At 22.1% G+C, this 13,446-nt stretch overlaps 1 protein-coding gene across 1 annotated transcript in view; it reads left to right on the forward strand.

Annotated features, from left to right (window-relative positions):
* The window catches only part of LOC122512787 (low-density lipoprotein receptor-related protein 2), a 118,788-nt gene that overhangs the window by 18,147 nt on the left and 87,195 nt on the right, over positions 1-13,446 (forward strand). The gene's annotated exons all lie outside the window — the stretch shown is intronic.

Consider the following 13,446-nt stretch of genomic DNA (forward strand, 5'->3'; position numbering starts at 1 on the left):
TCCCATTCTCTGCTGATGACGAATACAAAAACCGAAAACGTGTTTTTCACGTTTTTCGTCGTTGAAAAAAAAATTTCATTTTTAATAACACAAAATATAATTCACTTAAATAATTGAGCTTAATTAACAAATATTTATAGTAAGCGAAAGAAATTAAAAAACAAACGTGATTTTTTTAATACAATTATTTTTAAAATCTGTTCTCATTTATTTATTATTATATAAATTCTTAAAAATATAAAAGAATAATATTTTTTTATATTCTTATGAATTTGTCACTTGGTAAAAATTATAAGTATATAGTTAATATTTAACAAAATTATCAATCTTCCAAGTTAAATCAATTTTTTTATTTATTATTATTATTATTTATTATGTATTTGCTATTATTTATTTACTAATATTTATCTTTTATAAATTTAATAATATTTATTTATTATGTACCTATTTATTATTATTTATTATTCATTATTTGCTTTCGGTTTTTTAAAACTTTTATAAATTTACTATTATGTACTATTATATATTAACATTTTATTATTGTGTATTTAATTTAAATGAAAAAAATTATATTTACAAAATATTGAGATTTATTTTGAATTAGAATTTTTTATTTCTTTATTTTATTATTTATTTAATAATATTACTTATTTTTCTACTTCACTATTTTTTAAAATTTACCATTCTTCCAGAGAAAATTTTTATTCAAACCAAATATAATTTATTTCAGTTAAATAAAAGTACATTTTTCTCAGAGCCGAATAAATTATTTATTTCTTTTAAATAAAATTTTTATTTAAACCAAATATAATTTATTTGAGTTCAATAAATGTATATTTGTCTCAAAGTCAACTAGTAGTTGTTGTTTTAAATAAAAATTTTATTAGACTTAAATAAAACTTTTTTTTTGAACCAAATAAAATTTTATTCAAATAAAATAAAATTTATTTGAACTAAATAAAATTTTATTTGAACCAATTAAAATTTTATTTAAATCAAATAAAATTTATTTGAGCCAAATAAAATATTATTTAAATGAAATAAAATTTATTGGAACCAAATAAAATTTTATTTAAATAAATAAAAAGTCTTGGCTCTGAGTGAAATATATCTTTTTTTCTGAGTGTACAATTAATTTTTGTTTTTATTAAAAAAAAGGGCATATAAAAAATAGGAAAAGGAGAAATTAAAAATAGTGAATCGTAAAAATATTCGACATCAAGTTGTGAGGACTGTAGGCTTTTAGGTTTAATATACAGAATAACAGAACGTTACGGGAGTGTTTTTGGAGGAAGTAAAGGGAGTTATTATTCATTTATTGTTTAGGTGCGCCTTGTGTTACCAGGTGAACCTATTTTTTAACCACCCGATAGGTAGATATATACAGGGAGGTATGATCAGACGGGACCAATGGAGCCATGGTCCCGCTATCCGGTCGTCCGCTAGGCTGTAGGTGAATGAACTTCAGTCCGCCTACTGACTTTACCTGCCAGGAGTTTCTTTGCTATCTCCAAAGGAAGAGCTTGATATGAGCTTGCTATAAACTTCTTCATCTCTCTTTCTCTCTCTCTTCTCTTCTGTATACACTTTTCCATATATACCTTTTCCGTGAGCGCACACACCCCGTCGCTCCTTTTCTCACCTTCAAAAATTATTCTCAACGCCTTTTTCTTCTTCTTCTTCTTCTACTTCTTCTTCTTCTTCTTTTTCGTCTTCTTTTCCTTACTGACGTTTGACGACCGGCGGTTAGAAATCTGAGAAAGAAACCAACCAGGAAAAATAACTGCTTTTTATACTTTTAAACTTATATGGATGTCTGGTCTAAAGTTCTTTTTTTTCTCAAAAATAATTATACGCTTTGGTGCATTCTTATTTTTGTCTTTCTCTCTTCTTCTTCTCTCTTTCTCTTTCTCTCTTAGGTTCAAAACGAATTTTTCGGAAAATTATACACGTGGGTCTAAAAATTTATTTTTTGTTAACTTGTTAATGGTTTTTTTTAGAAGCCTTTTTTTTGTAGTAAAGTGCTTAATTTTGAACGAGGGCAATTTTTCGACAGGGAAAATTTTTGTTTCCTTTCTTTACAAATACCTACTATTTTTGAATTTGAATTTAATTAATATAAGTCAATAATTTTTACATTTGTTTTTGGATTTTATTTCAATATATCTTTTACATGCGGCCTTTTTCGGCTAATATTTTAATGAGTTAATAATTTTTACATTCGTTTTCCATTTTTATTGTATGTAAAAAATATGGAAATAAAAACGGAAAACGAATGTAAAAATTATTAACTCATTAAATTATTGGCCGAAAAAGGGCCATGTAAAAAACATTGAAATTTAATTAATATAGTTCAATTTTTTTTAAATTCAATATTATTCATTTAAATTTCCATCATTAGTGATTCAAAATTAAAACTAAAATTTTTTTTTCATTGAAATTAATACTCTCTAAATTTGAATTAGTAAAAATGTTTTCGAATTTGAATTAGTGACTGAATTTTTGCCTTTGAATTAGTAAATTTTACTAATAAATTAGTAGAATTTACTATTTATTAGAAAAAATTTTTTTTTCCTAATCATAGAATTAGAAGAGTATAATAAAAAATTTTTATTCAATAGAAAATTCTATTAAAAAAATATTATTCAACAGAATTTTCAAATCAAAAATATATTTTCAATAAAATTTATCAATTTTCAAATTTTTATTCAATGTCATTTTCAATTAAAAAATTTTTATTTAATAGGACTTTCACAATAATGTTATTTAACAGAATTTTGAATGAAAAAATTTTTTGAATTAATAAACATTTGTTCAATAAAATTGATTAATTTTCAAATTTTTATTCAATGGCATTTTCAATTAAAAAATTTTTATTTAATAGGACTTTCAATATTAAAAAAAAATATTATTCAACAGAATTTTGAATTAAAAAAAATTTTTTTAATTAAAAATGCTAGTGAATAAAAATTTGAAAATTAATTAAATTTTATTGAAATGATGTTTTTTAATTCAAAATTCTGTTGATTAACTTTTTTTTTAATTGAAAGTACTATTGAATAAAACTTTTTTTAATTGAAGGTACTGTTGAATAAAACTTTTTTAATTGAAAATGCCATTGAGTAAAAATTTGAAAATTAATAAATTTTATTGAAAAGATAATTTATTTAATAAAACTTTCAATTAACAAAATTTTATTCGATAGAATTTTCAAATGAACAATTTAAGAATTTTTATTGAATTAGTCATAAACAGTATATAATTTAGGAATGGAATTAGATTTGAAAAAAGACTCTTAGAAATTAAACTTGATTAGATAAAAAATATTTATAGAAACTGAATAATTAGGAATCTAAATTTTTTCTTAATCCCATAGTCGAAAAATTGCTCCTGCAATAAAAGTGTATTACTAACATTTTTCTCGAGCACACTACGCGTACACTTACTATTCAATGTATTTTGAAATATTGTCGTAATAATAACGATGTAGAATTTCTGGTTTTCCACTTGAATCCAGTTTTTTACTTATAAAAATTCGTAACCCACTTAAATCATTAAAAATTCTGCTCACAAAGCCAAAAAAAGGGGGAAAAAATCCTTATCTCTCTCTCTGTCTCTCGAAACATTTTTACACGGAGAAACTTTTTCTTATAATATTAAATATATTTGGTTATGTTTATTCTAAAAGTACGTTAGAATGTGAGGATTTTTCGTGCGTTGTGCTAATAATTTCAACATTAATACGAAAATATGATAAGTTCGTTATATATTAAGCAACCTTCGGTGTACAAAAATTACTATCTGCATTAGAAATAGTCTTATTTTTCTTTAGAAAAGAATAAGATGCCATTTTTTGTTTGTGAAATAATACGGTAATTCTAACCTTTTTTACACATATAGATAGAATATATAAGAGACATTCTAACGTAACATACCAATTTTGGAAGGACTGCGGGCGGACTTAACCGATTTCACCCGAGCATCACCGAGTCCATCACCTGACGTCGCGAACTAACCCTAATGTTTTCGAAGTTGAAATTCTAAAGAAGAAGAAGTTGAAATTCACACGTGTATGAAAGAAAAAACCTTTTATTAATAAACGTGAATGTCTCCTCATGCCAAATTAAATTCAAGAACTGTTCCTCAATATAACATAATTTTTTTCACGACTTTTACTTATTTACATAATTTGATTAGAAAGTTATTTAAAAAAATGCTCTCTCTCGAAGGTACATATTTTTCCACTCGTTTAATATATAAGGACGATTCAGCTGTGTACTTCTAACGAATCGTGCGATCTTTCGGTTTCCGTGACCAATCGTCGTGTCTTTACTTGCGTGTGCGTGTGTGCGTTAATAATATAGGTTAGGTTCTTACGTCGTGTTAAATATATTTACCTACAGTTACAGTGACATACACTAATGCCATCTACCATCAGATCCAAGTATCACTATCGTCTCTATGAGTGTCTATAGACAATTAATTTGTTGTGTTTCTTTTTAATTCATGGCTTTCCCAACTTTGCAAAAATTATTATTTTCTTTCTAAAACAACATACTAATTTTCGTTAGTTTCCTTATGAAGAACTGTAAAATATATACTGAATGAGTGTTTTTGATAGTCTCAATAGCAATTTCTATAACCTATGTCGTTTTTCCCTTGAATCTAACCTAACATACTAAAATGTCTCACCAGTTTTAAGAATTAGTGGTATTAAAAGTTTCTCCGTGTACAAATAATAATAATAGATTTTTCACTTTAATCTCACCAGAAAAAAAAATTTATTTTCGGTCATTTCGTCTTTTGAAAAAAAAAATAAAATAATATTTTCCCCAGCGGTCGTTTTGAATAGAAAATTAAGAATTCATAAATGAATCTCTTGAGTGTATGAAAACAATGGAAATTCAAGTTTGGAAGTTGCCTTGTGTATAGATATAGATATATATATATATATATATATATATATAGTCTCGTAAATGTCAGGAGTCATATAAATTCTCACAGTTATTTTTGCTTCCGCAATGTCCCAAAGCTCTGAAAAAAAAGATGAAGGAAGTGCCATACCGCAAAACGGAAGAACCTCCATGCATGCAATGTGAAAACGTGACCGTAAAATTTAACTCCTAATTGTAAAATCAGCTGACAATCTGATCTCCAACAAGAGAGGCAATTGTTTTCAGCATTGAATCCGTTAATTAATGTTAACTAAAATTACCGTAGATTTGTACTTCATTCTTTATTTTTACGCTCTTATCTTTCAATTCCCTGGGAACATAATATTGCAATTCATTCTTGCACTTTCATGTTTTTGTTCTTGGAAATATATGAATTGAAAAAAAAAATTGTCGCGTGAATATTTTTTTTTAAATGCTTGTAAAAATAGAAAAATATTCCAATTTTTAGTGAAACGAATTTTATAAGGTTGAATTTTTAATTGGTTTTGTTTAATGGATTTTCTAACTAGCTGAATATTTTATTGTTGAAAAATAAGTTTAAAAAAATTTCTAGTTTGATGGATTTTTATTCAGTAGGTAGAATTTTTAATAAAAAATATTTATTCAATAGAATTTTCCTCGGAATTTTCCAACACAAAAATTTTTAATTAATAGCAGTTTTCAATCAATAAAAAATTTTTAATCAATAGAATTTTCCTCGGAATTTTTCAGTACAAAAATTTTTAATTAATAGTAGTTTTCAATCAATAAAAAAATTTTATTCAATAGAATTTTCCAATAAAAAACTTTTAATTCAATAAAATTTTCAATTAAAAAATTTTTTTTCAATAAAATTGTTTAACTTTAAAATTTTTTAAATATTAAAATTGTTTTTTAATAGCATTTTGAATTAAAAAATTTGTATTCAATAGAACTTTAAATTAAAAAAAAATTAATTGGACAGAATTTTCCATTTCAATAAAACTTTTATTCAATAGAACTTAGAACTAAAAAATTTTATTCGAAAGAATTTCAAATTCAAAAATTCTCGTTTAACACAATTTTCAATTTAAAGTTTAAATTTTAAACAATTCCATTTAATAGCATTTTCAATTAAAAAAGTTTTATTCAATAAAATTTTTAAATTTAATAATTTTATTCAATTGAATTATTTACAATTTTAAAGATTTTTATTAAATATAGAATTTCTAATTTAAAGAATCTTGTTTAATAGAATTTTTAATTAAAAAACATTTTTTCTATAAAATTTTTTGATTGAAAAGTTTTTATTCCACAGAATTTTCAATATAAAAAATTCAATTCAATTGCATTTTCAATGAAAATTTTTTATTCATTACAACTTTCAATTAAAAAATGTCCATCGAATAGAATTTTCAATTTAAAGATTCTTATTTAATAAAATTTTTTAATTTAATAATTTTATTCAATTGCATTTTGAATTAAAAAATTTTTATTTATTACACATTCAATTAAAAAATTTCCATTGAATAGAATTTTCAATTTAAAAATTCTTGTTTAGTAGAAATTTGCATTAAAAAACATTTTTTTACAAAATTTTTAAATTAAAATGCTTTTAATCACTTTAATCAACAGAATGTGCAGTTTAAATATTTCTATTTTATAGCATTTTCAATTAAAAAATATTTATTCAATAAAATTTTTTTTTTTAATTTAAACGAGAAATGATTTTATTAATAATTTTTATTTTTAAAAAAACTTTTTTTTAATAAAATTTTCAATTAAAAAACATTTTTTACATAAAATTTTTGAATTGAAAAATTTTTATTTAACAGAATTTTCAATTTTAAAAAAATTTCATTGAATAGGTTTTTTATTTAAAAAAATTTTTATATATTATAAATTTCTATTTATTCAAATTTTTGTTAAATAATTTTGATTCTATGAAATTTTCGGTTGACAAAATAAGTATTGAAAGAAATTTTTATTAAATAAAATTTGTTAGAAGCAGTTTTTATATGTGTGTCAGAAAAAATTTCTGCTTCAAAAAATTTTCAAAGTCAAATTCTCTGGTCTAGTAAATTTTTTTTTCAAGAGAATTTCTATTCGACACAATTCAACAAAATTCTAATTGATTCAAAAAATATTTATAATCTCGAATTTTTATATAAAATAATTTTTATTTGACAAAATTTTCATTTAATGGAAAATTTTATTTAATAAAATTTCCAATAAATAGAATTTTTAATAAAATCATTTCTCGTTTAAATTTTTAAAAGAATTTTCAATTTGAAAATTTTGATCGGAAAATTCTGAGAAATTCTGTAATAAAAATTCTGAAAAATTTTATAATAAAAAGTTTAGCGGATTTTGTAATAAACAGCAAGAAAAAATTAATATTTGACTACTAAACTGTTTGAAATAAATTTTATTTGGTTCGAAAAAAAAATTTATTTTAATCTAATAAAATTTTTGTTTAAAAAACAAATTAAGTATATTATAAATAAAAGTTTATTTAACTCTAATAAATTATATTTGGTTTAATTAAAATTTTTCTCTGGGTAAAAATATTGAAAAATTCAAAGATTTCAAACACAAAATTTTAAAGAATTATGTAAATAGAAATTCCCAGAAATTCTGCAATATAAATTTTCTCCAATCAATTAAAAATGCTTTAATTTCCTCGAGTTTAAATAAAAGTTGAAATCGAAAATTTCAGCTAATTATTAAAAGAACGGAATTTCGATCAAATTAAAATTCTTCTTTTTATGAAATTCGGTGTAATTAAAATTTCTTATATTTAATTATTATTACACATTTAAATTTATAAGTCACGGTAGACTAGAATTATTTTCCACGACTAACGTTTATAATATTACGTGTAATTTAATTAATTACCTTGAGGATGTATCAACGGAGAATGAAAGCAAAAGATTTTTCTTAATTTCACACCTTGACTGTGTATAATCGAAGAGATGCTGGGGAGATCACATTGTTCGCTGGTTGTATGGTCGTTAGACAAAAGTGAATTTCAACCTTCAGCTCTTACTTTTCCAACCCAGGAGCCCAAGGAACTTTATGACCTCAATTATTTACACGTATATACACCTAACGCGAAGCCTAAAGGAATTCTCCTCCCTCTGAAAAAAATTCTAATTAAGAATATTTTTCTCATTTTTCATATAATGGAATATAATTAGGCCACTGACTTATAATTACCATAATATAAAAACCCCCGCACTTTGATTTTTTACAATTGATTTTTCAACATAAAAAAAATCTCTCGTCGAGACTTAAAAATTTTCAAAGTTTTTTCCAACTTTGAAAATTTTTAAGTCTCGAGAGATTTTTTTTAAAATTAAAAAATCAATTGAGTCGAAAAAAATGAAGAAATTGGAAAAAATAAATAAAAATTTAGTATTCACTCTCGGTCGCTCAACTCTCGCGTCAATTATTCATGAATGATAAGAATGAATGTATTTCCTTTGCTGAAGAATTGCCAGGGCCTTTCTAATGAACCTACTAACTCTGAAAAAGTAATTTTTTTACTTTGAATCTTTTTTTCGACGAATAAAAAAAAAGTTAACGATTCTGTAATAATGAAATGAAAAAAAATCGAAAGAAAGAAACAATAATATGAAAAAATGATAATTATCTGTAAAAGATGAAAAGGTCATTAAGCGATTCCCGCGGGAAGATTCGATGTGTCTCAAAAGTAATGTTGTTTCCGATGATTTCTCCATTGTTGATTATCCGATCGAGTCTTAACGAGCCTAATGATAATTATCTTGAGACATGGCAAGAATTTGTAATGACATAAAGTTTCTCCTCAAGTTCAAGGATAAAATCATTTAAGTTCTCAATTTTTTTTTCAAATCAACAATTTTATTCGCTTTCTTTTTCATTTCTTTCGTCAATTTTATCGTCATTAAACAAAGTATTAAAAAAAAAAAATTTTTTTTTGTTTAGAAAAAAATACAAAATCTTCCATTGAAATATAATTTCCTCTGAATCTGAATTTATAAAAATTTTTAGTATTAAAAAAAACTTTTTTTTTTGTTTAGAAAAAAAAATACAAATCTTCCATTGAAATATAAAATTCTTCTGAATCTATGAATTTATAAAAATTTTCCATTAATTTAAACTAGTAAATTTTACGCGCAAAAAGCTGTATTACATTTCTTACACGGAGAGAGAATATATATTAAATTTTGTAAAAATATTTTCAAATTGGGGAAAAAGTGTAACAAAGCGAAATTTTGATATAGAAAATACTAAACTTTAAAAAAAGTTTTGCGAAATTTATTAAAGTTATATTAGAATTTAATTAATATTCTTGATATTTGATATAATTATACTAAATTTCACATAAGTTTTTTTAAAGTTTAGTATTTTTTATATCAAAATTTCGCTTTGTCGCACTTTTTCCCCAATTTGAAAATATTTTTACAAAATTTAATATATATTCTCTCTCCGTGTAATATTTTGCAAATTATACAAAATTTTATATATTTTAAAAAACAAACATAAACTTTTGAATAATTTCAGATTCGCACTAAAAAATCCCACTTAACATTAAGCACACGGTTAATTATTCTTGTTTATAATTTTCAAAAAAAAAATTTAATAACATTTTTCAAAAGAATTTAATTATTATTCTCATAAATAATAACATTCTTTGGACGAATTAAATTATTAAATAGTAAAATTCTTCGTAGGAATTCAATTATTTTCAAAAAAGAATTTTAATAAAATTTCACGAAAGACTTTAATTATTTAAAAAAATTTCAATTATTTCCTAAAATTTTAATAAAATTTTTCGAAACTATTCAATTATTTTTTATAAAAAATCAAATTCTTCACAGGAATTCAATTCTTTTTAATACAGTTTTAGTAAAATTTCTCAAACGGGTTCAATTATTTTCAAAAATAAAATTTTTCTACAAAATTCAATTATTCTCAAAAGTTATGTTAAAGTTATTTGTAAATTTCAATTATTTTCGAAATTTTTAATTAAAATTATTTTCAAAAAAACTCCACTATTTTAAAAAAAAATTCAATTCTTCAGAAAAATTCAATTATTTTCAGAAATTTTAATAAAATTCTTGCCAAGACTGATTTTTATTTTCAATTAAACTCAGAAATTTTAAATTTAGTTTGGAAAAAATTCAAATAAGATTTCAATTATTTTTAAAAATAATAATATTCTTTGGAAACATTCAATTATTTTTACACAAATAATAATATTCATTGCAATAATTCAATTATTTTCAATACAAATTTAATAAAATTCTTGTCAAGAATTCAATTATTTTAATAAATAATAAAATTCTTCGGAAAAATTTAATTATTTTTACAAAAAAAAAAAAAAATTTGGAGGAATTAAATTATTTTTAAAATTTCAATCAAAATTATCAAAAATTCAATTATTTTCATAAATATAATAAAATTCTCTGGAAAAATTAAATTATTTTTATACAAATAATAAGATTCATTGCAAGAATTCAATTATTTTCCTGAATATTAATAAAATTCTTTGAAAAAATTCAATTCTTTTCACAAAAAAAAAAATTCTGAAGAATTCAATTATTTTTAAAATTTGCAATCAATATTATTAAAAATCCAATTATTTTCATAAATAATAAAATTCTTTAAAAAAATCCAATTATTTTCACAAAAAAAAAAATTCTGAAGAATTCAATTATTTTTAAAATTTGCAATCAAAATGATTAAAAATTCAATTATTTTCATAAACAATAAAATTCTTCGCGAGAATTAAATTACTTCCAATGAAATTTTAATAAAATTTCTCAAAAGAATTCAATTATTTTTAAAAATTTCGTAAAATTCTTCACTAAAATTCAATTATTTTAAAAAGTTTTAAGTAAATATTCTTTACGAGAATTGAAATATTTCAAAAAAAATTAAATAAATTCTTCAAAAAAATTTAAATACCTAATTTTAGAATTTTTAGTAAAATTCTTGCCAAGAATTAAATATTATTTTCAAAAAATTCTATTAAATTTGGAAAAATTTGATTATTTTCAAAAATAATAATATTCTTTACGAGAATTTAATTATTTTCAAAACAAAAATTTTAATAAAATTTTACTCAAAAGGAGTCAATTATTTTTAAAAATGTTTACTAACTTTTTTTGAAAGAATACAATTAGGGTAAGTGCGTCAATTGCTGCGGGTGCTTCAGTTTCTGCGGCATTTTAATAATTTAAGTGAATACATTTGTTCAGGGCACAAATAATTTTGAAATTTTTTTTAAAAATTACTTAACGATGTAAGTTTTAAAATAGATATAGGAAGTATATTCCAAAACATAATATTTATGTATTTTATTTTAATTAAAAGTTGACGTGTTCAAGGTTTTATTTATTTTCATTGCTAACTTTGCTGGCGGTGCAAAAATACCTACATAAAAAAGGCTTTATTATTGTTTTTAGACTTAAAGTGGTTATTACTATGATGATTTTAGATAAAGAAAACCTTGTTTTAAAAGAAAAATTAAACTTTACTTTATTTTTGTCTGTTATTATATTTTATTTTTAAGAGTAGTAATTAACACAGAATTTGGGCTTGATTTAATTTCTGCGCCCTCAGAAAATCAACTAAGACTGGTTACAATAGACTATCTATTTTGAAAAAGAGCAAGAAAAAATTATGAAAATGAAAGAAAAAATGAAGATTATGGAGGAAAAACTAAAGAAAATTTAATAAATACATAAATTAATTAAGGAAGAATTCTGTTATTAAGTTTTAACTAAATGTTTCAAAAATGTGATAATTCAGAAATTATTTGTTACTTTTGTTAATATATGATATATATTTATTTTTAATAAATTTATATTCTATTCAATTAAACATTGATTAAAATCATTGTCCCATTTTGATTTCATAGTAAACACGAAATTATGCGCAGAAACTGACCCACAGGAATTGAATTCGCGCAGCAACTGATGCGCAGCAACTGACTCAAACGCGCAGAATTAAACGCATTGAATATTATTTTTAATTCATTAAATTTATTAAAATAAATTATATTTTAGAGATGTTATTTATTGTAAACATATCTTAATAACACAAACTACAAATTTAATAAGACATAAGTTCAATTTGATCAATATAAAAATTATATTTTATAGTTAAAAGACGTCTTGACCAAAATACCGCAGGAATTAGTACACTTACCCTATTTTCTAAAATTTTAATAAAATTTTTCAAAACTTTTCAATTATTTAAGTCTTTTACATCTAAAATAATTAATGAAAATTGATTTTACTTTTCAATTAAACTCAGAAACTTTAAATTTAGTTTGGAAAAAATTCTTAAACAACACGACACAAATATAAGATAAAGGAATTAAAATTCAAAATATTACAAATATTTTCTATTTTCTTAATTAAAAAATCCAATTTTTTTGTCTTTTCATTATTTTTAATTTAATTGTCTTTTTAATTATTTTATTATTTAATTTAAATTTAATTAAAGAATATTTAATTATTTTCAAAAATTGTAATAAAATTTTTATAAAAAATTCAATTATTCTCAAAAGTTATAATAAAGTTATTTGTAAATTATTTATCGTCTATATTATTATCGTGATAATTATTTTTTAAAATAATATTTAATTCTTGTCAATAATTTTATTAAAATTTTTTAAATTAATTGAATTTTTTTGAAGAATTTATTTAATTTTTTTTGAAAATAATGGAGTTTTGTTGAATAATTTTAATTGAAAATTTTGAATATAATTGAAGTTTCCAATTTGAAAATAATTGAACCCGTTTGAGAAATTTTATTAAAATTGTATTCAAATTAATTGAATTAATGTGAAGAATTTTATTTTTTATAAAAATAATTGAATAGTTTCGAAATGTTTTTATTAAAATTTTAGGAAATAATTGAATTCTTTCGAGAAATTTTAAATTTAATTGTCAATTTAATTGTCTTACACTTTTTTATAGTTTAAGACATAAAAATAATGCTCGCAACAATTTTTGCTTCACATATATATATATTCTGTAAAGCGGGGCCGCACTTTCTGCATATAAAGTTAAGTGCTCGAGATATGGGGCACGTTAAAAAATGGAGTAAAATTTTTTTTTTCACTAATATAACCAGTCGAACACATGTGTGTCCTTGCCACTTTGTCTCATTACATTTTCTAGGTTGTTTATAAGAGCATGCCGTTCAGTAAACTGCAACAGTTGTTGGAGTTAAAAGTCAATGATGCATGAAGAAAGGAGCTTATGCGTTTGTAACGTGTAGCTCGTAACATTAAAACGATGGCATGTGCGCTCACAGGTTGAAAACGTGAATTACATAACAGTAATACACCGCGATAAAGGGCATATAGAAATACACGCCGGATTTTTAAAAAAGCGAATCTCCAATTTATATAGACGATAATCCTGCAATGCTGAATCTCTTTTTTAATAATGGGGGAATTTTTTTTTCCTTTATCTGTTCAAAAAAAATTCGCTATGCGAATTTAACCCAAATCAGTACTATAAAAAATGTG

The sequence above is a fragment of the Leptopilina heterotoma genome, unplaced genomic scaffold (assembly GCF_015476425.1).
Source record: "Leptopilina heterotoma isolate Lh14 unplaced genomic scaffold, ASM1547642v1 Lhet_128, whole genome shotgun sequence".
Lineage (NCBI taxonomy): Eukaryota > Metazoa > Arthropoda > Insecta > Hymenoptera > Figitidae > Leptopilina > Leptopilina heterotoma.